Below are 27874 nucleotides of genomic sequence, written 5' to 3'. Positions count from 1 at the left end.
CAGACCTGGAAGTGGACCAAAAGCACTTCTGGTCCACTTCTGGGTCCACCACAGAACATGCAGGTGACCTTTCCTCTGCCACCAGCTCAGCAACTGGTGCCTCCTGGGTCTGGGGGCACCCAGAGTCCCCCTCAGCTGATCACTGAGCCAAAGAAGTTGCGGGGGGGGGGAGCTGAGCTCTTAGCAGTGGACCCGAAGTACTTCCGGTCCACTTTCAGGTCTATTGCTGAGCATGCAGGCCTCCCCTCCCCCCCGCACTCCTGTGGTACGCTCCATCTGTCCCACCATCTCAGTGTTCATGAGCCATGCCTGGTACCTCAAGGTATGTAGAAAAAACATTTAAAGCTGTGTTTGTGGCCAAATCACTCGTTCTCTGAATCAGCATCTAATCTTCAGATCAATCAGGACAGAGATTGAATCAACGAATCAAATCATTGTCCCCCAATTCAGGCCAAATCCAAATCCAAATCGAAATAGAATACAACCCTTTTTGCACACCTTTAATGTCCACCCACATTTGCATAAGCATTATAATGCATTAATACATTCCAAAAGAAACAAATCTGAAAAACTGTTAAGGTATCTGTAATTTAGTTTAAGATGATCAGCTTCCCTTTCTGTAATGAAGTTTATATGAATTACTTTTTAAAGTAATTTAAAAAAAACAAACTTTCAAGGCAATATGGATATTCACTTTGAGATTCCTTTGCTTCTACAGGAGTGTTTGGGTATGAGAACAGAATTTGTTCCGAGTGATCTAAACAAGTCTGCTAAGCAATAAGAAGCAACATATTAACTTCAAATGTTAAATTATGTAGTCCAGTCACAATGCAAGATTCCATTTTGAAGCTGCATTACATTTTAGGAACAATCAGTCTTACAACTGTATACCAAAATAGCCCAATTCTATGGTACTTGCATGTATAAAAGTCTGTTAAAGATCAATGGTAGGTCACCCATGGAATGCCAGCAAGAGATACATTTACAAGAAGCTTCTAGACTTGTCATAAAGGCAAATGCCCTTGTAGATTCTGGGGCATTTGGCCTCCTGGGAATAGATGAGAAGAAATATGAAAAGGTGCTTCCAAATATTTAAAAAAAAACCCATACCACTGGATAATATAAAAATTGTAATTCTGTTTGGCAGCATTCCCACTCTACAAAAGTCTACACTGACACTACTATTGCTGGATGGCATTATTTTTATAATGGTGACTCACAAGCTGTTCACTGTTATTAGGTTAAAAAAAATCATGATGATTAGGATTCTCAAACCATTTTAATATGAATGATCTATTTTACTAAAGACCTTAGATGTTACTGCCTGGGTTCATTTCTTTCAAGCTGTTCTTATTTTCAAGTATTTCTCTTCTGTGTATACTGTTCTTTCTATTTTACTAGAAAATGGTCTAACTAATAAAATGAGGGACAGCATACAATAGATTTATTTTACAGTAACATTTGTGGAACATTTGTGGTTTTTACAATAACAGCAAACGTTTGTTCGCAAGACAAAAGATAAAAACACTAAAAGGTGTAAAAAAAAGAATCCCAGTTAGTTTATAACATTCAAGAACTAAGCATTTTCATCTTTGAGCCATTCCTGTTCTACTCATATAATCAGGCTGACATTCATATTTCTCCTTGTTTTTCCACAACTGTGAAAACCTGTCTCTTCCTTTCCAGTCCAAAGGTTAAAATCCCACTCTGAAGCAGCAAAGCATTTATGCATTATATAAATCAGTGGAGTTTTAAAATACATTCCCAAAGGTAAACACAAAGTTAAATGCTTTGTCAAACCAAGACCTAAAACACTTGCTCATATCCTTATCATTTTTTGCCATCACAACTGTAACCACTTTGTCCAGGGCATCTTGTTAATATATCATCCTTGTCCATCCTATTCAAACCACAACAGCCAAAATTATCTTTCTTCACATTCAATCAAGCCATGGGAGCCCCCGCTTTATTAAAACTTTTTATTAAAGCTTTCCAATTTTTTTTCTGTACTGAATTTCAATTTATTATCAAATCTCAGTAAAACCTCAGTAAAACTGTCTCATCTCTCACTCTCTACCTTAAAATAATTTCCTACTGCATGAACTTTGCCAGTTAAATGGTACATTTTCTGTGTAGAGGCTGTTTATTACTTTGCCAGTCCTCTGTGCAGAAAGTATGCTGTCCTTCCCTATGCTTTTTATGCTCACAAATTCAGTACATTCTTTTATTATTTTAATTGGTATTTTTCAAACAGGTTGATTTGCAAAACCATATATTTATGTTTAATTATAAAAAAGATATCTAAAGTAAACACATCTACCTCTACATTTATAAGTGATCTATGGTTGTAGACCTCTTTCTAATTTATTTCTTCAGAAAGGTATTAAACACATACTGTATTCATTCTCATTTAAATATGGGAACATACTTAAGTATTTGCTGAATCAATGCTTTAGAGAAATTTATGAACACTGTTTTTCTTTTACCTTCATACTTGTTTAGATCTAATATCACTAGATAAAAGTATAAAGCAACAACTCCTATCATTAGTGATACAATGTAAATGAAATACGTAAAATACGCAATTGCATTTACCTCGAACATGAATCCTGCCCTTGAAACAGCTACTTTCAAAGAGTCATTGCACACATAGAACATAAATATTAAAATTCAGAATATGAAATCATTAAAAAAGTGAATATTTTTTACATGATAAAATTGTTTCAATTTGGAGACAGTTGAAGTTTGTTTTGCTAAGGACAGAATAAATTAATCAATAGAGGCAAACTTTGAGTTAGAAATGGTTGCTTCTAAGTACATACTTTGGGCAGATTTCTAATAACATCTTTCTAAACTAAGATTTTCTTCTACCTTACGAGTTATATATCCAGATGTCATTTAGAGCCAATGTAGTTAGAAAAAAATACTTACACTCTATTACCAAATATTCAGTGAAGTTACCATAGTAGCTACTTAATAATGTCTATGTATACTGCTGTGTATATTGTGCTTTTTGTCTTCAAAATACCCAAATATTTTCTGGAAGATTCACTTTTTATTCTGAAAGTTTGGTGTCTCCTCAAACATTAATATTATGACTATTTGCATGAAATCCCAAAAGCTAATTTTTAGCTTGAAAAAAATTGCCTGTTAATGCTTATGTTTTGATTACCACAAGTATTAATCTACTCTGGTCTCAGTTTAGCTTTTTATGCTAACTAACTCGTACCTGTGTGTGTGTGTGTGTGTGTGTATGTTTATGCCTATGGCACTGATTGCCAGTTGAATCTGAGTCAATTCCAAGATTAACAAAGGGAAATATATTTTCAGAGCACATTGTTTAATCACATCCAATACAGTAATCATTCTCTCACTTCTAAAGAAAAGAAAACATGGCACAAGAGTAAGGAAACAACCAAGCAGAACCTCTGTAAAAAAGGACAAGAAGATACAGGGAAATGCATGTTGGGCTGAAAAACTGATAGATGAAAAGGAAGCTGCCAGGAAATGAGAGACAAAAATTGAATACCCAGTTGGTAATTTCAACAATCACACAGCTTCTGTAATAGGCCAAGCTGAAAACAAATCATCATTAGAAGAGAATTATAAACAACAACATACTGAACAAAAGTAGTAAAGAAACAGCAAGAACCACAGCTGCCAAAAGAACTTCCAAATGATTAAAGCTACATTAGAAAAATATTGTGAGAACAAAGGACCAGTATGGAGTGTTTTCAAAAGATATCCACTAAACCTCACTATAGCACACCTTATGCAGAATGCAGGACATTTTTATAATATTTTCATATGTTTTGATTGTTTCTTTGTGTGACTCAGTTTACTTACTCAGGCTGCATGATAACCTTCAAGTGTGATGGAACAGTTTCCTTGTCAGGACAGGGAAACAAAACATAAGATGCTTGTGTCACATAAGTTTCTGAAGCCCTATGAATTTATTATCAGGAACCATCAAGGAAACATCAAGGATTGAATGGAATAATGGGTCTTGAATGGAATGGAGTGGAATGGAACACAGTGGTCTTTTCAAGAGGTAAGGATGAATTGAATGGAACCAGGAGAAGGAGAGTTCTTCAAACATGTCTGCAGTTTTATACCCCAATAAATAATAATGCCCAATCACTCAGTGCTAGTTATGCTACTGCTGGCATTGTTGGGCACATCTACAAGTGCATTAATGTGCTTTACTTAATGCACATTAAATTTAGTACCTCCAGGGGCCTATACATGAGCACAAGGCTTCTCCAATGCACTGGAATTCCAGAATATCAGAGCAGACTTAATTAACTGCAATTGTCATGCTCCAGCTTCCCCCTGTGTCTCATGTATCAGCCTCCCTGCACTTAAAAAAGGTGGTGGGGGCACTTAAACTAAAGTTCATCAAATGAGCTATAGCTCAAGCACTCTGTCACCATTTTTAAGCACACAGATGCTGATACAGGAGATGTGGTGACACTTTAATTAGAGTGGCTCTTGGAGGCACCCTAATTAAAGCATTACTCCCCCTCCCCAACCTCAGGGCATATATAAAAGTGCCCTCCATTGTGAGATACTAAGAAAATGCACATTAGCTTTAATGTGCATTAACTAAAAAGCGCAGTTCTCAGTGATACTTAATCCACATTAGCCTATTTTAATATGCATTATCTAAATAGCATGGGTTTTTTAGTGACACTTTTATCTGCATTAATATGGGTTGTGCATTAAAGTGCATGAGTAGATGCATCCTCTGTAATTATTACAGGTTGCATTATTACTTTCCAATAAGGGCAACCCTCAATAGTTAATCTAACTTGGCGTAACTGTGGGGACCATGGAAATAAAAAAGGATGCTGCAACTCCAAGACTCAGTGTTGGAGATGAAGGGGTTAAGTGGCTTATCTTATAAAGAAGCTAAGCCTGAGGATGGCTTTCAGTGGTAGAGAGAGGCAGTAGTTAGTGGTGTTAATCTGAAAACAGGCAGAAGTCGAGGTAGATTTTCACCTCATAGACTAACTAAATCAGGGATGAATAAGCTTTCATAAGCAGCAGTTACTTCAGATACATCTCATATTTACTTAGTCTACAAAGTGCAAATCTATTCTGCCTTTTTCAAAGGGACTTCAATTAAAACCAAATAGTTCTGTGAAACCCTCATCAAAGTAGAAAAGTGAACCATACAGCAGTGGCAGTTTAGGGTCTAAAGATTCCATAGTTCAGATAAGCAATACCTGGAAACAGGGAAAAGATTACTAGGTGCCTGGTATTACCAACTCCCCAAAATGACCCAAACACATTAATTACGCCCTCCAAAATCATACTATGTCTTTAAAAGAGTGAGTTATTTAAATAATAAGTTTTAAATTATTTTTAGTTGTTTTCTGGGGTTAATTAGCCTGGGCAGAGTGCCACACTCGTGTAGCTATGATACTCCTGGGGTAGCAAACAAACCAACCCAAAAATGGCTGCATGAAACTGAATTGTGCTAGTTAGTAGGGCTGTGTGAAATTTCACTGAGTGTTTTGCTTTGAAGCTATTTCGATGCATTTTTAGTTCAAAACCATGAAATTGAAACAAAACAAAAGGCTTTGAAACAGCTTTGAAATGAAACAAGGTCATCTGACACATTTTGAAAGTTCTGATACATTTCTGGTTTCGAAACCAGGTGCCAGTCCCAGGTGGCAGCAGCAGTCTCCTGTCATCTGACGCACACATCTGGGGGCGCGTACCCCTAGGAGGGCTGCCAAGCTGTGCCAGACTCCTCCCAGTGGTGCAAGCCCCTGGACCTACACGCCAGATGAGAGGAGGCTGCCGCTGCCACCTGGGACTGGAAGCAGCAGCAGTCTTCCCTGGTGCTGGGCACAGGCCATGACCAGCACTGGTCTCAGGTGCCAGAGGAAGCTTCCTCCAGGAGGCACCCCTAGCAGGAGTCCAGTACTCCAGCTCTCTCGGGGGTGCAGGCCCTTGGATCTCCATGCCAGATGAGAGGAAGCTGCCGCTGCTGACAAGTGTCAGGAGTTATGCTTTGAACAGCTTGAGGTGCAGTGTCCCAGAAACCTTTTTACCTACCGCCTTGAAATTTGGCAGGTTTCATGCCCTCAGAAGAGGCTACCATCCCTGGAATTTTCACCCAAATCAGGCAAGAAATGACAATGTTTTGGCATTTTCATGATTCCCCATTATAGTCCATGGGCAAAACATCAGAACACGTCAAAACAGCAAAACAGTGTCAATTAAACAAAATGAGACAGTTCTTCAAAATGAAACAAAATAATGAAATGAAATACTGTCCCTTTGAAACAGTGAAATGGATGTCAATATGAAATAGTGGTGTTTCACAAAGCCCTACCAGTTAGACACACTCTTATATTTTGAAATGAGAGCTGAAATAATTACAAAGTTGACTGGGTCCAGTAGTCAAAAAAAAAAAAAAAAGACCCATCCCCGTCAAACCAAATATCTTGGGTTTTGAAATAAAATTGCCAGATCTGGAAACACTAAATATATGCTTAATAAGGGGAATACATTCATATTGGACCATGACTCATTTATACTAAGGCTTACATTAGATTTCAAAGTTTATTTATACCCTCTAAGTGGTATAAAGAAGCCTTATGGTGACTAAAAACCAAGCCCCTCACTATTTCTCAACTCACAGGTTTTTGCAGTCATCTTGCACGTACCAGAGATGCTAAAATGGGCAAGAAGCTTAACATTATTCCCTTAAAAACATGCTTGAGAACTTGACCTTTAAAACTGATGTCAACTGTAGCAACACAATGCCAAAATATCACAAAAAAATAAACTCCAAAGCCGAACAAAATCATAAGAAGTAACCATCATATAATCTACCTAAACATTTTATTATTTATGATTATGTCAAATTGACGTCCTAAGACTTAAATTCTGGGAAGTGAAATGGGCTTGAAAAAGACAGTGGTAATGAGTATCAAAAAAAGAACACTGAAGCACAATGCCATATTGACTCAAATCCAAGACAAAGTTTTTTCCCCCTCTGTCAACAAGGAGAAAAACAACCTCATCTTGAGTTTGACTCTCAGCTCTCTGGCTCTACCTTGGCCCTGAATTCAGTCCATGGCCAGAGCCAGAGCTTCTGGGGCTGCTTCCACTGCTTCTTGGAGCCAGCAGGTGAGTGTGGTTCAGGAGCTAAAGCTAGGGTCCAGGACGGGTGGCAGCATGGGTTGGGGATTGGCAGAGGAGGCAGCACAGTTCAGGGATTCAGTTGAGAATCAGGCAGGGGATGGTGCAGCAGTGTGGAGCAGGGAATGGAGCAACAATGCACTTCTACCCCATCCCCTGTTCAGTGCTATTGCCCAATCAGCAGCACAAGTCAAGAGATGGGGCAGCAGCACACTGGGGAGTAGGACAGCAGCATGGGTCAGGGGATAGGGAAGCAGTGCAAGCTGCTACCTCATCTCCCAATGTGCTGTTTCCCCATCCCCTGACCTCCACTGCTGTCAGTCAGAAACTCAAATTAGAGGATGTGGTAGCAGTGCTGCAGGGGATAGGTCAGCAGTGGCTGTGTAGGTTTGGGCAGGGGGTGGGGCAACAGTGAGGGTTGTGGATTGGGTGCAAGGACAGGAAATGGGGGCACAGGTGGGAGGCCAAGTTATTAAAGAACAAAGTGTGAGGCACCTCCCCCACATGGTGGGAGAAAAATTCAAAATGAACCTCCAATAATTGGATCCTTGACATGGAGAATTGTAAGAAATTTATAATTTTCCATGTCCAGAATCCAATTATTGTGGGGTCATTTAAAATGTGAAGTTGTTTTAGATTCAGGTAAACACAGTAGTTATAATGAAAACAATGGAAATGTCAGGTATAAAAGTGAATAACATATGAAGGTTAGAGTCAAATAACATACATAAGTGATAACTAAAAGAGCCAAAAAAATGTTAGGCATCATGAAGCATAAAACGATTGACATCATTAAGAAAGGAATTGAAAATGGAGAACATATTCTTGCCATTACACTAATCAATAGTACACCCACACGTTGAATAATGGACATGTCTACATGTGCAAATAATCTGGAAGCAGTTCACTCTATAGGAAATTACAGTAAACTCTCCAGGGCATATGTCTACACAGGCTGGGATGCAGGAGCAGACTTGCTGCTCACAGTACTCACCTCCTTCAGCAGCCAAGGGGGAGCTCTAGCCCAGGGGGGTTGCTAGCCCAGGGGCTGGCAGGGAGCATGGGGCCAGGAGACAGTCCCCCATGAGCTCCCTGCTGCCAAGGTAGGCTCCACCGCTGGAGCTTGGGAAGGAACAACGTCCCCTTACCCCAGCAGCACAGAGCTCCCAGCCCCAACTCTGGTCCATGATCATGATCACAGAGCCAGGGATGGGAGATCTATATCTCCCAGCTCTAGCTCTGTGTTCCTGGGGCCTGAGCTGGGAGATCCTTATTTCTCATTTCTGGCCCCATGATCACAGAGTCGACACTGGAAGAGAATCTCCCAGCACTGGCTTTGTGGCTATGGGGCTTGGACTGAGAGATAAGGATCTCCTTGCCTCCGCTCCATGATCATGAAGGGCTAGGAAGTCCCTTCTGCCAGGGCAGGGGGAGATTGTCCCTGCCTGGGCTCTGGTTGTGCCCCAGCAGGAGGCAGCTTCTGAGGGCAGGAAGCAATCGTCTGACACCTGCTGCCCAGCTGATTGGGAACACATTTGCTCCCAGTCAGGCATCGACAAGTGTGCTACTGCGCAGTAAGTAATAGAGAGTTAATTTGCTTTTGCAGGTAGCAAATTTACTTGTGATTAGAGCCAATTACTGCACGGTAAATGTCTGCACATGTAGACGGTGATGCTTACAGTACAGTAATTAGCTCTAATCTCTAGTAAAGCATCTCATGTAGATGCGCCCACTGTGTACGGTTCTGGTGTCTGCATCTCAAAAAGGATGTAGTAAAATTGGGAAAGGAACAGAGAAAGGCAAGCAAAATGATCAGGGGTATGGAGCAGGTGCCATAGCAGGACAGACTAAAAAGGCTAGGACTCTTCAGTTTGGAAAGAAAAAGGCAGAAGGGGGATATGATAGAGGTCTATAAAATCATGAAGGGCATGGACAAGGTGAACAGGGAGTCCCAAAATACTAGAACTAGGGGTGCTCACTGAAATTAATAAGAGGCAGGTTTTAAACTAACAAGAGAAAGTATTTTTAATGTAACTTAAGGAATTCTTTGCCACACAAGGTGGTAGTAGCTGATAACTGAGCCAGGTTCAAAAAGGGACTAGACAAATTCATGGATGATATAGATCTATTAATAGCCTTTGAACAGAATGGTTGGAAATGTTTCCTTTGGCATTTCTAAGCCAATAATGGTGGAAGCCAGGGAGGATAATAGGGGGCAGATCACTCTAGATATATACAATGCTTTTCCTCTAAAGCATCTATCCTTTCCTGGAGAGAGGATGCAGGGCTAGACGGATATGGCACTTATTTTCTTAAGGCAATTTAAAATATATGAGTACTCTCACATGGGTGTTCTATCCTTCTCTTTCAAATAATATAGTGATGTAATCCCATGGGATGCAAACAAGACCAGTCAGTTTTGAAATATGTTCTATTTAAAAATTTGCATGATGGCTGTGAAGCTGATAATTCTCTCCCCGAGAAACAAAGCTTAAATTGTGTGGTAGGGTTCTTACAGAAGACATTATTGGTGGTAGAACAACTAAAGATGCATCTGCATTTCCTGTGATATAGATAGTATATAGGGTTGCAGCAGGCAACTTCTGGCCCATACGATTTGCAATTAAGTGGCTGTATTGGCTTTTATATATCATACATACAAACAGAACAAAGGGACTGTAGCCAGTGTCCAAAACTAGAGATATAATTCTGAGAGACTGTAGTCTACAAATTCATCTTGGAACAGGGCTGGGTAAAGTGGACATTTTAATCAGCACATAACATTTTATCTTGATAAAAGAAACTAAGTGTTGGTATTGCAGATTTTAAGCAAGTGAAAGAAAGGTTTTATAAACTATGGGCAGACAAGTTTCTTTGGGTGAATCTGGTATCAGATGTACCTAAAGAACCTTGTCTGCCTATGTTCTTAAACTAAAACAGCTACAACCTACATTCATAAACTATATGCACCTACAACAGTTTAATGATAATATGCAACAGCTTATTACTAAAACTGCTGTAATGAGAATGGAAAATAAATAATTTTTTAAATGGCCTATAAAAACATCTTATTAGTTGATTAGAATTCAATATTATTAGAATTAAAGCCCTTTGGGCGGGGGGCTGGGCTGGACTGGATGATCTTCCAAGGTCCCTTCCAGCCCTAATATCTATGAAATCTATGAAATCTATGAAAGATAAATTTACTTTCTTACTTCTTAAGTGTGTGCTTTAAAAATATTTTTGTTATTAGGCCAAAAACAAAATCAAGCACTAAGAATATCTGGTGAATAAATCATGCTGAAGAACGATATAATTTGTAATAATAAATTAAAATCTTGAAAAAAAAATCTCATTAAGAAATTCTAAACTATTTTATACAGTTGTCAAGTTGCCACTATGCCTACAGTCTCAGATTGCTAAAACAATCGTGGAAACCAAGCTTTCTGAACCAGGCATTCTTTGAACTGGTAACTCTTTTGAATAGTGAAAGTACAACACATCCAGCCTTCCAAAGCTAGCTGAAACCATCAAATGTGCTCAGCTCTCACTAATATTGAATACATCTACATAACTGACACAAACTAATAGATGTTGAACCAGATATTCCTTCCCACTTTTTTGAAACTTCAGTTCACATAAAACAAAGCGCATGTATTTAAGTTTTTGAGACTGTTTGATACCATTTATGAGGGCCATGTTCTACTTTAATTTCAGGTGTCTCCTGTAGCTCTTAACCCCTGGATAGTCCACATATTAACACCTGAAACTAGTTTTAAGCACACTTTAAGCAGTTTAAAGTTATGCCACTTCAGAGCAGGTTTCTCTCTGATCCACTCTACCCAGCTGGTGTTCCATTAATGTGTGCCCACTCCCCACAGATGAGCCAATCAAGTGGCAGTCCTCCAGGATCCCAAGATGCAGTGTTCCCTCTCCCTCCCTCCTGTTCTTTGTGGACAAACTTTCCACTTCCTGAACTCTACTGCCAAGGGGGTGATTCTAGCACCAAACCAACTACCCCTCAACTCCATGCAAACAACCTGCAGAGCTCATGCCTTCTAGCCAGGTCACAGAGCATGGACAAGGTAATGAGATCCCACAGGAGTGGGACCTAGGGATGGTGTGGGGGAAAGATAGGGATCTGAATCAGGTCCCTATGTGCTGCAGCTTCCTTCCAGGGGCAGGAGCAGTAGCTCACCCAAACACACATTCCTTCACTGCTCCCACCTTCCAGCTACCCCAGAAAGCATGTCCAGCACCACCCACAGTCCAATCCCAAAACCCAATTCATTAAAACATGAGAGTTTCTTTAATTTACTTAATATTTAGTTATTTTAAAATTCTTTATCTTCTTTTTATTTTTATCCTCCAGTGGCTGACTTTTTTCATTTCACCATCTTTCCTCTACCCCCATTTCCTGTCCATTTCATTACCCACTATGACACTATGATCCCATTAACCCTTGCTCCCCAGCTTCATGTTTCTGTGCCACCCCAAACCCATCTCTCATACCTTCCCCCGCCCTGAAGAAGAGCAATTGCAGCCAGGTCTGGCTCTCCAACTCTGTAGTGACAACTCACAGCTGTGCAGGTACAGGACTGTCAGAGAAGGCTTTTAGCCTTAAGGTATGAGTGCTCCAAACTTGAACTAGCACCAACACTGATCAACAAGAAGCGTAGCCCATAGAAGTAAATTGTTAAAGGAGTTCATTCTATATATGATAAACAATGTTTCTTCATAGTAATATGGATGACTGCTATGTATTTAGAATTGAATCATGAATCTAAATCAAATTAACAGCAAAAAGTATTTAGTAGATATTTGCATTTAAATTGTTGTTAGATGTACTGGCATTTTTAAGGAGTTAGTGCAAATGAGATGATATTAAACAAGATAATGTCTTGCCTAAAATGTATAATATTGATTCTTCATGTCATTAATGTATATTTGAAATATTTAAAAAAAAACCTTTCTAGAAAAACTAGCATGAAAAGTTTTTAATAATTACTTTAAAATACTAAAAATTTGCTTAGGGTATTAAATATGAACAACAAATCATATTGCTACAACAGAACTAGAAAGTAAAACAAATCTATTTTCATTGTCAGGGATGAGAAATGCAAAAGTAAATAAGCAGTATCTTATTGCCCATTCTGTGGTTATTCCATCAGTACCCTGAGGTTGAATTTAATGTACAACTACTTGGGCAGCATAATTGTTGCCTATCAATCAACTACTGGGAAATTTGCATTCAATTTTTACATTATGCAAGCAATATCTGCTTTTGTTTTGCCATTGTTGTTTACTTTCTTATGCTAGATACATACCTAATAATTTATTGCCTTAAATAATTAGTTGTTGCACAGTTATATATTATATTTTAAGAATTTCAATAATAATTATTATATAATTATTTAAATATATTTTGAATGGCTAACTCACTGTGAAATTGATTTAATATGTGGCTAACTAGAAATAGATCTAATATGTACAATTTTTCTGTTGTTTAAATTTTATTATTGATCTTATGGCTAGTGACAGCCCATATTTGATATAATGACAAGCACAAAAGAGTTCTTTTTGGCCTCCATGTAGTTTTTTAAAGTGCTATTAATAAAATATGGCATAGGAAAGACAAATTTTGTGAACCAGCCACCTTAGATGTATTTGATTATAAAATACATAATAGGCATGTCTACATGTGCCCCTAACTGTGCATTTGGTACTGTGAAGTAGGCCTATGTGAATAGGGAAGTATTCGATTCAGATTCAGGTTCGGCTGATTCGGAGGACAGTGATTCAATTTGGAGATTCAGATCAATATTCTGAATCAATTCAGCCAAATCAGTTTGGGGAGATTCAGTGCTGATTTGGAAAGATTTGGTGATTCGGATCAGCCGGGGAGAGGCAGGTACAGCCAGGCAGCTGCAGGTTCTCCTGTAGCTCCTCAGGCAGTGCCCACCTCTTCCTGGGCATGGGGAGCCACAGGAGAAGCCCCCATAGCTGCCCTGCCTGGCCCCAGCCTCCTGGCACTTTAAAAAACAAGCTCCACACTTACTAGATGCAGTATCAGCACTTCTGGCCTCTGGATTCTCATGGCAGAACCCCCTCATGCAGCAAAAGGCAGGGATCACGCCCCCAGTGTGGCACCCACGTGGCAGCTGCTGCATGGTGGGGGAGCAGCATAGCTTGGGAGGATGCTGTGCACTGTCTGAGAGCTGGGGCCACTGGGGTTAAGTACTGCTGGGCTCTGAATGACTGCTGGAGCCAACCCTACTCCTAGACAGTGTGTGGCACCCGTGACATGGGGCAGCTGCCATGTGGGTGCCAAGCAGGGGGAGCAATCCCTGATGCCCTCCACTGCCCCATGCTGCATGGGGGGGCTCTGCCATGAGCCCACAGAGGCCTTGGTCTTCATTGCCAGAGCTCGTGAGTGTGGGACTTTTTTATTTTTAAGTGGGGCCCGGCAGGGGCTGGGGCTGGGGCTGGGCAGGGCAGCCGTGGAGGCTTCTCCCATGACTCTTCCAGCTGTTCCTGCCTCTGCAACAGTACAGGGGACTGTGGGGGCTATGCCCTGTTGCCACTTGCCTAGCCAGGGTGGTAGGGGGACCGTGCAGGCATGGCTAGCTCCAGGTGGCAGCAGGGCATAGCCCCCTCTCAGCACTGCCACACCTGTATCAGCACTGGGAGCAGAGGCTCTGTCTTGCCACCACTTGCCAGATGTTGCGGGGGAGGAGAGGTGGAATGTGAGCACAGACGCACTACGAGCAGGGGCTATGCCCTGCTGCCGCTTGCCCCCTTCTGCCTGGAATGAGCCGTGCCTGCCTTCTGCCCCCTCCACCCACATCTGGGCAGTTTGTTCCAGCCTCAGCCCCAGCCCCAGCCCCAATCCTCCTTCCCCTATGCCCCTTCCCTCCTCCCTCCCCCAATCCCAACAGATTTACCAGCTGGAGGCAGCCGTGTCAGCTGTCTGTTTAGTCTAATTGGATGCTTCAGACTGATTCAGAATTTTTATTTGGTCTCCCGATTTGAATCGGATTTGGAGTTTCATTCCTGGAATCGGGTCGAATCTCCTCTGAATCAAACCATGTACCGAAGGATCACACAGCCCTATTGTGCAGTCATTTATTACTAAAACAAGTACTAAATGACTGTGCAGTATCAGCTGGTACTGCAGAGTCCCAGCAGCAGACAGGTATTTTTAGATGTTACGTTGCCATAGCAACACACTACAGTGACATCGCTTGTCACTACAGCGATGAAGCATGGGTGTTACAGTTTCTGTCCTCTAATGCTACATCACTGTAGCAATGAACTATGTCTCCATAGCTCATCACTCTGGTGACATAGCATCTCATATAGACACACCCAATGAGGATAAGAGCAGCCTGAAGTAGTATTTGGGTCAAATGGAATTTATGTTTTTATGAATGTCAGTGAGAGCTCAGCATAAAAATATTTCTTTTGGGTCAAATTATCAGTGGGTATAACTCAACAAAGTTAATATTAAAGTTAATGGACCTACAGTGATTTACTCCAAATGAAAATATCTCCCTGCATTTTTAACATACTCATTTTTACAAACTCTTACGGCCAGCTTAAATATACTGTATTTAACAGAAGGTTTATCATTTCCCATTTCACCTCATTTAGTGCTGCTAAAAGCAACCACTTTTCTGCATTTCAGTAAACCAGCTATATTAGGAAGTGCCTTAGGAATAATCACAGAGGGAAAAAAATCATTGCCAACTGCAAGTTCTGGGTAGAAACAGGATTTAATTTATGAAAACAGTTTCCCCCTCCTGCAGCCTTGGGACCATTAGTGTGCAGTGTGCAGCAGTTTAAACTGTAGAATATACCTCAAGCACAACTCAGGTCAATTAGAAAGAACCAACCTACACTGCTATTTTCCAAACAGCATGGCAGAACGGTACATGTGACCTAACATACTTCTGCTGGGTCACAAAAAAAAGCATTATTTTGACCAAAAGTCAAATTTTTAGATGTGTTAGTTTCAGGGAAGCTTCTCAGACAAGAGGCCACTAGGAGCAAATTTTATACACATAATATAGGGTAGGCCTGTGCAAAGCAGCAAGTATTCGCCTTGGATTCAGATTCAAGCAATTCAGAGGGACAGTGATTCGATTCGGAGATTTGAATCACTGTCCCAGCTGAATCTGGTGAAGTCAGATCCTAAGATTTGGTGCTGCTTTGGAGATTCAGCCATCGACTAAACAGACAGCAGTCCTCACCATGCTGGACACAGCTCCCTCCAGTTAGTAAGTCTGTTGTGGTTGGCAGAGCAGGGAGAGAAAGGGTGTGGGGGAGGGAGAGATTGGGGCGGGGCTAGGTCTGGGAGAAGTGCTTAACTGGGGTGGGGGAGTGGGACTCAGGGAGGGGGGCAGGGGCTATGCCCTGTTGCTGCTTGCCCAGCCAGGAAGGGGGGGGGTGCAATGCAAGTGCAGCTTGTTCTGGGTGGAAGTGGGCAAGAGGCAGCAGGGCATAGCCTGCATCCTGTGCCCTGCCTCCCCTCCCCTCCCATCTGGGCAGGTGGCAGCAGCACACTTATCCCATGCACCCCTGCCCTGACTGGGCCTGCATCCTGCACCTCCCCATCCTGGCTGGGCAAATGGCAAGAGCACCTGCATCCTGTGCCCCACCACCCCAGCTGGGCAAGTGGTGGCAGCACCACCTATTTCATCACTAGCACTGGCGAAATGTATCTTTTTAATCAACGTTAATATGGCCCAAGGCACACATTCATTTAAAGTTGTCATGGGATGTGAGATTGGGGATCAGATCCCAATCTCCCCCTTTTTACTTGCTGGTGTATGAGGAGCCTGGAATCATAATCCTGGGATTTGCCTGCACCTGCAAGTTAAAGGCAAGGTGCCTCCAGGTCCAGAGCTAGGTCCTACAGTCAGATGAATTTTTACCTCAATCCATCACCAAGTCAGTTTGACACCCCAGTGTTGTCCCAGAGCCAGAGCCAATAATCATTTGAAAGACCTGTTCCTGGGTCTGCCTCACCCTCAATGTAAGATGCCATGAAACCAGCCATAACAATGTTCTACATGTGATGCTATGTCGCCACAGCAACACACTGTGGTGACATAGCATCTGCAAGCAAAAATATGATTTTCACTACATCACTACATCGCCACTGCAACATGGTCCCTTGGTATAGAGCATTGCTACAGCAACATAGCAGCTAAAAATAACTGTGCTGCTGGCACAGCACAATATGGTTATTACTGCACCATCATTGACAATGACGGTGCCATAGGGGACACATGTAGAGGTACCCTATATGACTACATTTTATGACACCTTCAATTGGATGCATGTGCAGCACCTTGCCATTTATGCCACCAGCTACAAGCCCAGAGAGGGCCCAAGGCTTTTTCCATGTGATTGGTAAAACCTCAGCTGACTGTTGGACCTAACCCTGAACGTGTAGGCACCTAGCCTTTAACTTGCAGGTGCAGGAGGAGCCCAGGAGGACCCTACTAACACAGAGGAAAGAACCTTTGAAGAGATTGCTGTAACAATTCATAGTTTCGTAGTTTCATAGTTGGTAGTGTCGGAAGAGACCCAAGCAGATCATCAAGTCTGACCCCCTGCCATGGCACGAAAAGGTAGTAGGGTCAAATGACCCCAGCAATGTGTTCATCTAGCCTCCTCTTAAAGATTCCCAGGGTAGGAGACAGCACCACTTCTCTTGGAATTTGGTTCCAGATCCTAGCCTCCCTGACAGTGAAGCAGCGCCTCCTGATGTCTAGTCTGAATCTACCCTCTGCCAGCTTGTGACTGTTATTTCTAGTCACTCCTGGTAGTGCTCGGGGGAACAGGGACTTCCCACTGCCTGCTGGTCCCCTTCTCACTAGTTTGTAACAGGCCACTGGATCCCCCATCAGCCTTCTCTTGTGGAGGCTGAAAAGATTCAGGTCCCGTAGCCTCTCCTTGTAGGGTCTGCTCTGCTGACCCCTGATCCTGCAAGTGGCCCTCCTCTGGACCCTCTCCATGTTGTCCACATCCCTCCTGAAGTGTGGCACCCAGAATTGGATGCAGTACTCCAACTGTGGCCTGACTAGTGCAGCATAGAGGTGGAGTATCACCTCCTTGGACCTGCTCGAGATGCATCTGTGGATGCATGACAAGGACTGGTTGGCCTCCCTGACTGCATCCCCACACTGCTGGCCCATGTTCATCTTGGCATCAATGATGATTCCAAGATCCTTTTCCGCCTCTGCACTGATGAGAAGGGAGTTCCCTAGCCTGTAGGTATGCTGCTGGTTCTTCCTCCCCAGGTGCATCACCTTGCACTTGTTAGTGTTGAAAGCCATCCTGTTCTCATCAGCCCACCCCTGTAACCTGTCTAGGTCTGATTGCAGCCTATTCATCCTGTCTAGTGTGCCCACATCTCCCCACATCTTAGTGTCATAAGCAAATTTGAACAGGGTGCTTTTTACCCCCTCTTCCAAGTCACTGATGAAGATGTTGAACAGTGCGTGCCCAAGGACAGAGCCCTATGGAACCCCACTGCCCACATCCCTTCAGGTTGAAAATGACCCATCCACCACCACTCTCTGGGTGCAGCCCTCCAGCCAGTTGGTGACCCATTTGACTGTGTAGGTGTTGACACCACAGTCCCCCAGTTTTTTAAATGGGAATGGGGTGAGAGTGTCGAAGGCCTTCCGAAAGTCCAGAAAGACTATGTCCACTGCTACCCCTGCATCTAAGGATTTTGTGACCTGGTCATAGAAGGCCACCAAGTTGGTCTGACAGGACCTGCCTCTAATGAACCCGTGTTGGTTGCCCCTAAGCATAACCTCCCCCTCGTGGACATATGAGATAATTCTCTCAAAAAGCTCACCCAGGATCAAGGTAAGACTAACTGGCCTATAGTTTCCTGGGCCCTCCTTCCTCCCTTTTTTGAAGATGGGAACCACCTTAGCCTTCTTCCAGTCCTCTGGCACCATACCAGGGCACCATGAGTGCTCGTAAAGTCGTGCCAGGGGTCCTGCAATGACCCCAGCTAATTCCCTCAGCATTCTGGGGTGGAGATCATCTGGACCAGCTGATTTAAATACGTCCAGTCCCTCCAAAAGTTCCTTGACTAGATCCTCACTGACCCCTGGCCTAGGTGCATCTGCCCTGGGGCCTTCCTCCCCCAAAATCTTTCTGTCAGAAGATTTCAGCAACAGAGGAAATTATCTGGCATTACATAATTTTAATTAAAATGAGCAACATTGTACAGTAACTCATGACAGTGAACAGAAATGATGGCTTGTTTTATGGGCCCTTTCTACATGTTAATGTTGGTATAAATGTAACATATAGAACAGACCTATAAAACAAGCAGTTATTTTCTGTGATTTTAAAATGCCTCTGCATTCTACACATCATTCCATAATGTCCTGAATTATATTTAAAATTTCTAATTTCCCATTGTAAATATCTAGCCATTTCAATGTCATTTTATATACTGCTTCCTTCTTAATCTATTTGGAAAACTATCTTCAGCCTGCTCATGACTGTGGGAAAGGTAGACAGTTACTGCTCTCTAACCTATTCAACAAAAGGATATAAAAGCTTTAAAATGACAAGAGACTGTTGATAGTGAAACCAACTTTTTTCTTCAGTGCTTCATTAAGGTCACATCTTATCACAAAGTCAGAAAAGTCATGCTAGCAGCAAGTCCTACTTGTATACTGTTTTCCAGTTTCCTAGTTTTATGAGCAAGTTGCTATTTTGCTCTTAAACATGCTGAGTAAAATATATGGGTGTGTCCATTATCAATAAGTTGACATTGCAAATATAACTTTTGCATTCAATGGTTTTTATAGACTCATATATTCAAAATGCAGGGTAGGGTTATGAATCATTTTACATGTATCAATACATTCCACATACACACAGCCAGTACAAGTATTTTGCCACCTCATGCCCAGTCAAGCACATGTATTGCCCACTTTCCCAAAGCACCAGTGGGCTACCTGGCCACCCAGAGTGTTATTTTTCTGCCCCTTACAATTTGCGAACCTAAGCAGCCACCTGTGCTATATTAATAGATATTCTCACCCTGTGCATACATACACAAAGCCACTGATTAGATACAGATATAGATATAGATCAGACTTTTAAAAAATGATTGTTTTTGACCTGACTGCTCCCACCAAAATCAAACTCCCATTAATTTCAATGTGGACAGAGCTAGACTACTACTGGCACTTGAAAAATGTATATGTACATACATGTGTTAGCCTTCATACAGCATATTTTATTTTGGCTCAAATTATGCAGAAAGAACTATTAGGACCTTATAATTTTAGTCAAAAATTATTTCTCATATAATATTAATCTCTTCTGCAATTTTACTGTGTGTTTACTGTCTAGGAAGTCAAAACAATCTTGATTTTGCAGTCTATAAACAAGAAAACTTCCAGTTAAGTCAATAAGCATTTCACACAGGAAAGACTTCAGGCTACTGATTTGAAAACATTTAAAAATTTAAATCCTATATGGCCTTATATGCCATAAATCCATTCTGAAGTTTCTCCATAGACAGATTTACATAAACATTTATACCAGCTCTCCTAAGAGTATGCAGATGCTTCAAAGAGGGTGCATCTACAAGTGCATATTTACTGCACAGTAATTTTTGTTACTGTGAAGTAACTTAAAATTACTATGCAGCAATGGCACATGTATACATATGCATGCCTGTGTAGCAGGGCACTAAGGTGCCTGCTACCTGGAAGGCAGTAGCATGGGCTCAGGTGCTGGTTGCTAGGGGCAGCCAAGAGGAGCTAAGGGCACACACCTGGTGACCCAGACAGGAGGGTGAGGGCTCTCTCTCTCAACTAGCAGCTAAGGGAGAAGGAGCTCTGTGGGAGCAAGCAGAGCAGAGAAGCCTGATGGCATGAGCAGCTTCTGTTCATGGATACCAGGTAGATAATTCCCTGGTAGGAATTTGAATGGTGGTTAGCCAGGCAGCTTAGATTTTATGTGATGTTATTGTTTTGTTGTTGTCATTACACTGGAGGACTAGGTGAGGCTATTAGGGGTTGGAGGAGACCTCACAGGGGCTCCAAGGTAGTGTGGAGACCCTGATGCCAGAGAGGGCACATCATTCAGGGGTGCATTGACCCCAGCCCCAGTGCAGGTGGTGGCAAAAAGCCCCAGTGCGGGTGGTGGCAAGAAGCCCCAAAAAGGTGAGACAAGCCAGGGGGCATGCCAGTAAGGGCATGGGCTGCGAGACAAGCCAGAGGGCATCTGTGAGGCGCCAAGAGGGAAAATGACCAGACAATATCTGGTACATCTGCGAGGCTTAGTAGAGGGGTGGTTGGAGCCACGCATAGCCCATAAGGCCAGGGTGCACTGAGTCACCCAAGATAGCAGTGAGACACATCAGAGCACCGTGTCAGACAGAACTAAGGGCAGTCTCCCTTAAACATTATTAATATCAAAGACGTGGTAGGCGTGAGATTGTGAGGGTGCTTTCAATAACATCTTGGCAAGGTAGAGGGCACTAGGGGAGGACATGGCCACCCCTAGAACCCCACTCTGCTACAAATGGTGCATTGGCTGGGAATTGTTTGGCCGTGCATGAATCAGTGGTGAAAGTGAACCCAGGAGCTAGAATAGAATAATTGACAGTCGGCAGCTAGGCAAGGGGGAGATTGGAAGGGAAGGATACCCATTGCCTGAAATCTATGAAACAAGACTGAGGCCCCGACCCAGAGAGACAAGGGCAGGGTAATTATGATTCAGACAGAAAATATGGGAGACCAGGGGCGGGAAGGCTTTGCCTGGCAACTCAGGATTGATAAGATGCAGGAGAATGTGACCAGGTTGGAATGGGAGCTAGGACTGGAAAAGCTTCAGAAAGAGAGAGCGGAGGTGAAGGCCGTGGCATTAGAATTACAGGTACAATCAGGCAAGAAAGAGGCAGGGTCAAAGGAAATTAGGCGCCTAGTGGCAGCAGGGGCAGAGAAGACTCGAGCAATCGAGCAGATTATTTCCCAGGAGGCTCAGATGGGCAGAGAGAGGGAAGAAAAATTTTAAAAATTGCAGGAGGAAATAATAGCTGGGAGGACAAGGTTTTTAGAAGCCAGTACCAAACAGGGAGAAGAACATAACGAGGCGTTACGAAAATTAGAGGTAACAAGAGGCGTAATAGAGGTCTTCCAAAAAGAGGTCCATACTCAAGAGGACCGGATAAGGGAGCTTCATGAGGATTAGAGAGCCGGCAACAGAGGAGCGACCAGGAAGAAGGCTTGGTCAGGAGCAGATGGGGAGAGTGGATATGGTAGATGTGCGGACAGAACAGAAGGGTAAACAAGTGACCCCAAGGAGTGAGACCTTCTGTTTACCGTGCCAGGATTGTACCCAGGCAGTCCGGGGCCTGGTGCTGGAAGGAGCAAAAGTAGGCCCCAGAAAAGAGGGATTGGTGGAGCCACCAGTGAGGGCACGGACTGCAAGACAAGCCAGACAGCGTCCGTGGGGCGCTGAGAGGGAAATTGACCAGACAATGTCCGGTATGTCTGTGAGGCTTGGGGCATGGTACAGGGGTGGCTGAAGCCACGCATAGCCCATAAGGCCAGGGTGCACCGAGTCACCCAAGATAGCACTGAGACACATCAGAGCACCGTGTCAGACAGGACTAAGGGCAGCCTCTCTTAAACATTATGAATATCAAAGATGTGGCAGACGAGATTGTGAGGGTGCTCTCAATAACACCTTGGCACGGTAAGGGGCACTAGGGGAGTTCACGGCCACCCTTAGGACCCCACTCTGCTACAGCCTGTACTGTGCAAGAACTATAGTGACTTACATTGACCTAATTAGTTACTGTGGAGTAACTCCTGTGTAGACACCTTACTGCACAGTAACACTGTGTGTGTGGACTAACTTAGAACGAACTTCAATCCCAAGTCTGCCCACATAGACTGTTACTGCACTTTAAGGGGTGCACGTGTAGATGCCACCCTAAAAACCACTTACTGCACAGTAAATGTATATGTAGATGCACCCACTATGTAGTTTTCTCAAAGACCAGTGTAAATACTACCAAAAAATGGGAAAGTTGTCTGTACAGCATGCCTTTGAAACTATAGAATAGTAAAACTCTTATCAAGTAAACTCCTACCTGAACACTGGAGGTTCCAAGAGGTTCCAAACTACATGGGTTTTTTTTCCTTTTAATTGAGCAGAACTAACATAGATATTGCTTTAAGTACCTATTGTTTATCCATGCCCCATGTTTTATTTTTAGAAAATGGGTTTTTTCACCAGAGGAATTTAATATCATGTTTTAAAAGTTTATTATAATTGAATGAGACTAAATATTAACTAAAATATTTACAAACACTATACTTTGTAAATACTGTAATGCTGAGGAATTGCAAATGAAACATTCTAGGTATTCATGGACCACAAGCTGAAAACCACTGCTTTACGTGTTGGGGATAAAAATGTGTCCCCTCACTTGTATACAATTTTGATTGAAAGGTAGCAATTAAGAATGGGCTTTCCCTTTTCATTCAAACACCTGTGGACATTTTTCCTTTCCATGACCAGTTATGTAGGCATGATCAGGGCTAAGTATCTGAAAAATACATTTCCATCAGGCTAGAACCTTCGGTTCAGATTTGGAACTATGTTTCTGTAAAACTGGGTAGGATTTGGAAGCCTTCTCTATTTTCAACACTGATTGAATGTTTCAGCTTTTTAGTAATAATTTACTAAAATAAGAATTCATTCCAATAACAGAATCATTAAACTGTAAGGCTAAATATCTCACATTCTAAAGCAATGTGTAATTTTTCATGTTAAAATATGTATAGAAGAAGATGAATTCCCACGGAAAAAAATCACCATGTAGAGACTTGCGTAAATTGCCTAGTGTTGCCAGCTCTTGCAAGGGTGTTATTAGACTAATAAATATTGGGTTTTTTCCTAAACTCCCAGCTGATGGGACCAGGTTAGTAAATGAAAAATGTCAGCTTTCAGGGCCTTTTTTTTTAAGTGTAGCTTTTAGCATGTATTGGAACAGATAAAACGTCGAAAATATGAACCTTAAATGTTCCAACACCAGAAAGCAGAATGTCCTTCCCTATTTTTTGGAGTATTTGTTTTTCAATTAATTTCATTCTGGGGACCTGATTCAGGATTCTGGAGCACTAAACATGGCCAATATCGTGATTTAAACCAAGTGCTTCAGACCTTGAAGGTAAACTGTAACTTTTAAGTGGAAACTGGAGAAAGAGATGATGCATGCATTATATGAAGAACTGAGTCTACAAGAGACTCTGCCATGAGCCAGTTGGACTATTATGCAGAGGCTCACATTATGCATCATTGAACAGACAAAACTTTAATACCAAATGAAGCATGTCTCCTTGGCTGTGAATGATTTGAACCACATACATTTCTCCACCCAGGAAGCACTTAACATTTCCTCCCTTGTTCCTAGTTTAATGGGGAAGTTCCCTGTTAATGGCCAATACTGTCATTAAATTAAATGCTCTCTATTCTGGGTCTAATCACTCTGGGGAAGTAGAACCAAAACTGTGTTGATCCCCTAAACACTCCTACTTGAGATGGTAGGGGCATGCATGCACCTCCTTATTCCTATCTGACCAGGCTCAGAGCCTAAGATAATGGAAGGATAAATTTTATGAAATAAAGGTCATTCAGGCAGCAAAATACATTGTAGTAACTGACAAAAGACGGGAAAATATGGTCTGAGACATCACATGTAGACATTGTCATAGAATGTTTTGGGGTTTTTTTGAGATTCTGGGAAGAAATTGCTCTAGCTTAGCTCTTAAAATAATTTAGGAAAAGAAACGGAGGCAAGCCATGGAAAGTTTTCAGCATCTGGAATATTCAAGCTTTTAGCTGAAACTTCGTCATTTCAAACACTACAGAAAAGACAAAGTTACAATTTGACATGGCTTAGGCAAAGAATATTGTTAGGGTGACAATATTTGGATCCTAGAAGGCAAGTACCATTGTCCCAGTTCCTAGCTTAGTCCCAGGCTCAAAAATAAGTAGCCTAAGCACTTTCTCACTCATTTCCAATGATAGGCAAAAAGGTCAGTCCTCTGTCTGAGCAACACAAAAGCACCATATACCTTGCCAGGCCCAAGGGGTGTATTATGCAGAGAAAGTGATGACCTCTGGAGAATCAGCTGCGTTTGTCTTTTGATGCCTACTAATTCTGTGAGGGAGTGTTAGGGTGACAATATTTGGATCTTAGAGAGCACTGGATTTGCAGCTGAATACAAGGCATGACCTGTGGCCTTGTGGAGCTGCTGACCACAAGGCAGAATGATATCTAACCCAGCCATTTGCTTATGCTAAGTAACCATTTTAACTGCGTCAACTATTTACTGAGGAAAAAGCAGCAAGTGAATCTGTGTAAGTTCATGTACTGTGAACCAGCTACAGTAAGGAACGAGATAAGATAAAGGGGCCCAAAAAAGGTGGAAGATGGTACAACCTAAGATGAAAAAACAGATTGGAATGTGGAAAACAACATGTAATTGGTAACAGAATGCAAGATGAACATATGCAAAAAGGTGAATAGTAATTGGTGAAGGAGCCTCCAGACACTTCCAAGTTTTGGTTAAAGTCTGCCAATTGACCAAAGTAGAGAAGTCAAGGTCTTAGACATGCAGTCACAGCAAAAAGGCATGTAAATGAGTAAAATGCATAGGCAAGTCCGTGCTAATGAAGCAAACAGTAAACAGAGGCGGAGCTTGAAATGGGAGGAGAAATGGGTGGAACAAGGCAGGGTAAATGTTAATAAGCATAAATCAAAGTGTATAAATCTGGGAAAAAAAACTATTGTTCGTTGTGGCTCCCCATATTCTATCAGTGTGGGAGATAGTCCAAAGCTGTCTCCATTCTGAATAAAGCTGTTGCAAGCAATGTGTGCTTGTGTTTGCTCCCTGCTCTGCTCTGGCTAATGAGTAACAGGATCCATGTGTAATTGCACTGTCATCTCCCTAGTCACTGGGTGCCACATGGAGTTGGGGTCTAACAAATAGATGGGCTGAATTTTGCTCATTTTTGCATGGATTGATTTGTGTTACTATTGCACAGCTAAAAATTCAACTCCATCTACAGCCCTTAGAATTCTGCATCTGTTTGGTGGAATTTCTCTTGTATTTGTGGGCAATTTACATGAGCAGTTGGCCATAACATTAAAGGGAGCTTTACCTGTAAACAAGCTATACAATGAAGAAAAAAGTCACCTCAGTGCAGCATTCAGGCTCAAGGATTATGCACAAGTTAAGTTTCTATAAGCATGTAAGCCTTTATGCCAGTCCTTTGCAGAGGTGGTACCATAGTAAGTGTAGAACTTATGCCTAAGCGCATATTTATGGCTTCAAAACTATCTTTTAAGGTTTAAAAGCAAGAATAGTAGAATATATTTCAAGTACTTGTTATGTTCTAATCAGTCTGCTTCACATCACTGGGCTAATGGAAAGAAGTATATTTGCAGAGCAGTATTTAATAAATGCACTGTTCTCTGTTTAGTCCCATGAAAGGTATGTTTCATTTGGCTAAGAACATCAATCAGCAGCTTGCCTGAAGCAATGGCCTTACTGAAATCCAGCTCTGATTTTCATGCTGAGGTTTTTTTTTTCTTTTAGTAACAGTTAAAATGTCATCGACAAGACAGACCTGTACAGTTTTCCTAGGATAGCCAAGGTATTCATTTCTTACCCTATTCAGTGTGCCATGCTAACTAAAGTTCTGCACTGTAGAGTCTTTCTTTCATTTCTTCTACTATTTTTTTCCTATTCCATTTCTTATATAATATGGAAACCTATATATGTTTGTTTTCTATAGTATATATTAGTCTTTGCTCCTGTTTAGCATAGTGCTTAGTCAGTCAAAAGTTTTACTGACCCAGAACAGAAATTTTGCATTTGGGAATCTGTTGGGATTGGAGATGTTTAGAACTGGAGAGGTTATGAAAAGACTAAGTAGACTCTTCTGTGAGGGCTGTGGCCCTTGGGTTTCTGGTCTTTTCAACACTCTTAGAGAATAATAATTTTCTACACTCCCATAGTAATAAGCAAGATAAAATACTTCATTTTTTTTTTACAGTCATCCAAACCACTACAGTGAGAACCACTACTACAAGTGTGTTTGGGACCACTACCATGGTTTTTCTTGCTTGTATTTAATAGAGGTTGGCCTGCTGTCTTTGCTTGATAATTTAGTGCATATATGCTATATGCAACGTAATATATATGACACATGCTTTCCATAAACATACAGGGTCAGATGCTAGCTTTTCAAATAAAAAACATTTGCCAGTTAAAAATACTAAAATTTGGGCACCAGAACTTCCATCAAATTGTGGTCTTCAGTGTTCAAATCTCTATTTCAGGTTCTGCTTTTGCGAGAGCTTTGGAGAGTTTCATTTCAGGAACACAGCCTTCTCTCTGTTAAATACCCTGTCTGTGCCTCAGTACAATGAGAATACAGGCAGTCCTCGACTTAAGACGTTTTGAGTTACAACGAACGGCACTGAAGATGTTTACAAATTGACGCTCTGTTTCAACTTTCTGATGTCAGTTTCAACTTTGTGATGTTTGATCTGATGCCAGGCCAGTGAACAAATTCACTGCATCACCCATTTCCCTGGAGAACATCTGTCCAAACTTCCTTAGACACTTCCTTTAAGAAAGCAGACAAAACTCCAGAAAAATCTGCAGCCAAGACTCTTGAAAAGACTCCAACCAAGAGCCCTTCAAAAAGTCCAGCAAAGTCACCTCAAAGAAGTCCTTCTAAATCAATATGATTGCTATTTACAATATTAAATACATTAATGTAGCTATATTAGTCATCTATAATTGATTGAGTACAAAATTCTGGGTTATTTTTTGGTGAAAATAGGGTACCAGGCTTTGGTTCAGGAACCAATCCCCCATTTATAACATTGTTTCTATGGGGAAATTGGTTCCAAGTTACGACATTTCGACTTAAGGCGCAGTTTTCAGGAACCAATTGTGGGGTAAGTCTGAGGACTGCCTGTAGCACTCTACCTCATATAAATGTTGCAGGGGTAAATGCTTTAATGATTTAGAGGCCCTTCAATACTGCAGTGATGTAGGCCACAAAAGTGCAAGATACAAGATAGGGAAACAATAGTTTGCCCAGATGCCTGGACTAGAACTAAACATTTTAAATTCTTTTTTAGATACTCAGTTTCAGACATGGAAACAGAGAATGTGGTGGCTTTTCAGTATTTTCCTTACATGATAGCCTCCAGATTTATTTGAAATTCAGAGTAATACTATCTGAAATAAAGAAATGCCTGGACTAAAGTAGTCAGAAATCAGGTTATTTCAAATGACACTTACAGAAAAATACCATGTCATAATTATGGGCCAATACTAGTTATCTGTTAGAAGTACTACTGTTCAGGGTAAACCAATACAGGCATACCTCGGAGATATTGTGGGTTCGGTTCCAGACCACTGCAATAAAGCAAATATCGCAATAAAGCCAGTTGCACAATTTTTTTGGTTTCCCAGTGTATATAAAAGTTATGTTTACACTATACTGTAGTCTATTAAGTGTGCAATAGCATTATGTCTAAAAAAACAACGTACATACCTTAATTAAAAAATACTTTATTGCTAAAAAATGCTAACCATCATCTGAGCCTTCAGCAAGTCGTAAT

General features: G+C 41.7%; 1 protein-coding gene across 8 annotated transcripts in view; it reads right to left on the bottom strand.

Moving 5' to 3' along the window:
• GRIA2 (glutamate ionotropic receptor AMPA type subunit 2) overlaps positions 1 to 27874 on the bottom strand; it is a 153163-nt gene that overhangs the window by 86441 nt on the left and 38848 nt on the right. Inside the window, exon 1 of one of the 8 annotated variants that reach the window (XM_019534527.1) lies at positions 11739 to 11827. The exons of the other annotated variants lie outside the window; for them this stretch is intronic. The gene's annotated coding sequence lies outside the window, so the exon portion shown is untranslated. Of the gene's footprint in view, positions 1 to 11738; positions 11828 to 27874 lie in introns of those variants that run through there. 8 annotated transcript variants of the gene reach the window in all.

The sequence above is a fragment of the Crocodylus porosus genome, unplaced genomic scaffold (genome assembly GCF_001723895.1).
Source record: "Crocodylus porosus isolate Cpor-Errol unplaced genomic scaffold, CroPor_comp1, whole genome shotgun sequence".
Lineage (NCBI taxonomy): Eukaryota > Metazoa > Chordata > Crocodylia > Crocodylidae > Crocodylus > Crocodylus porosus.
This window is presented reverse-complemented; position numbering and strand designations above follow the sequence as displayed.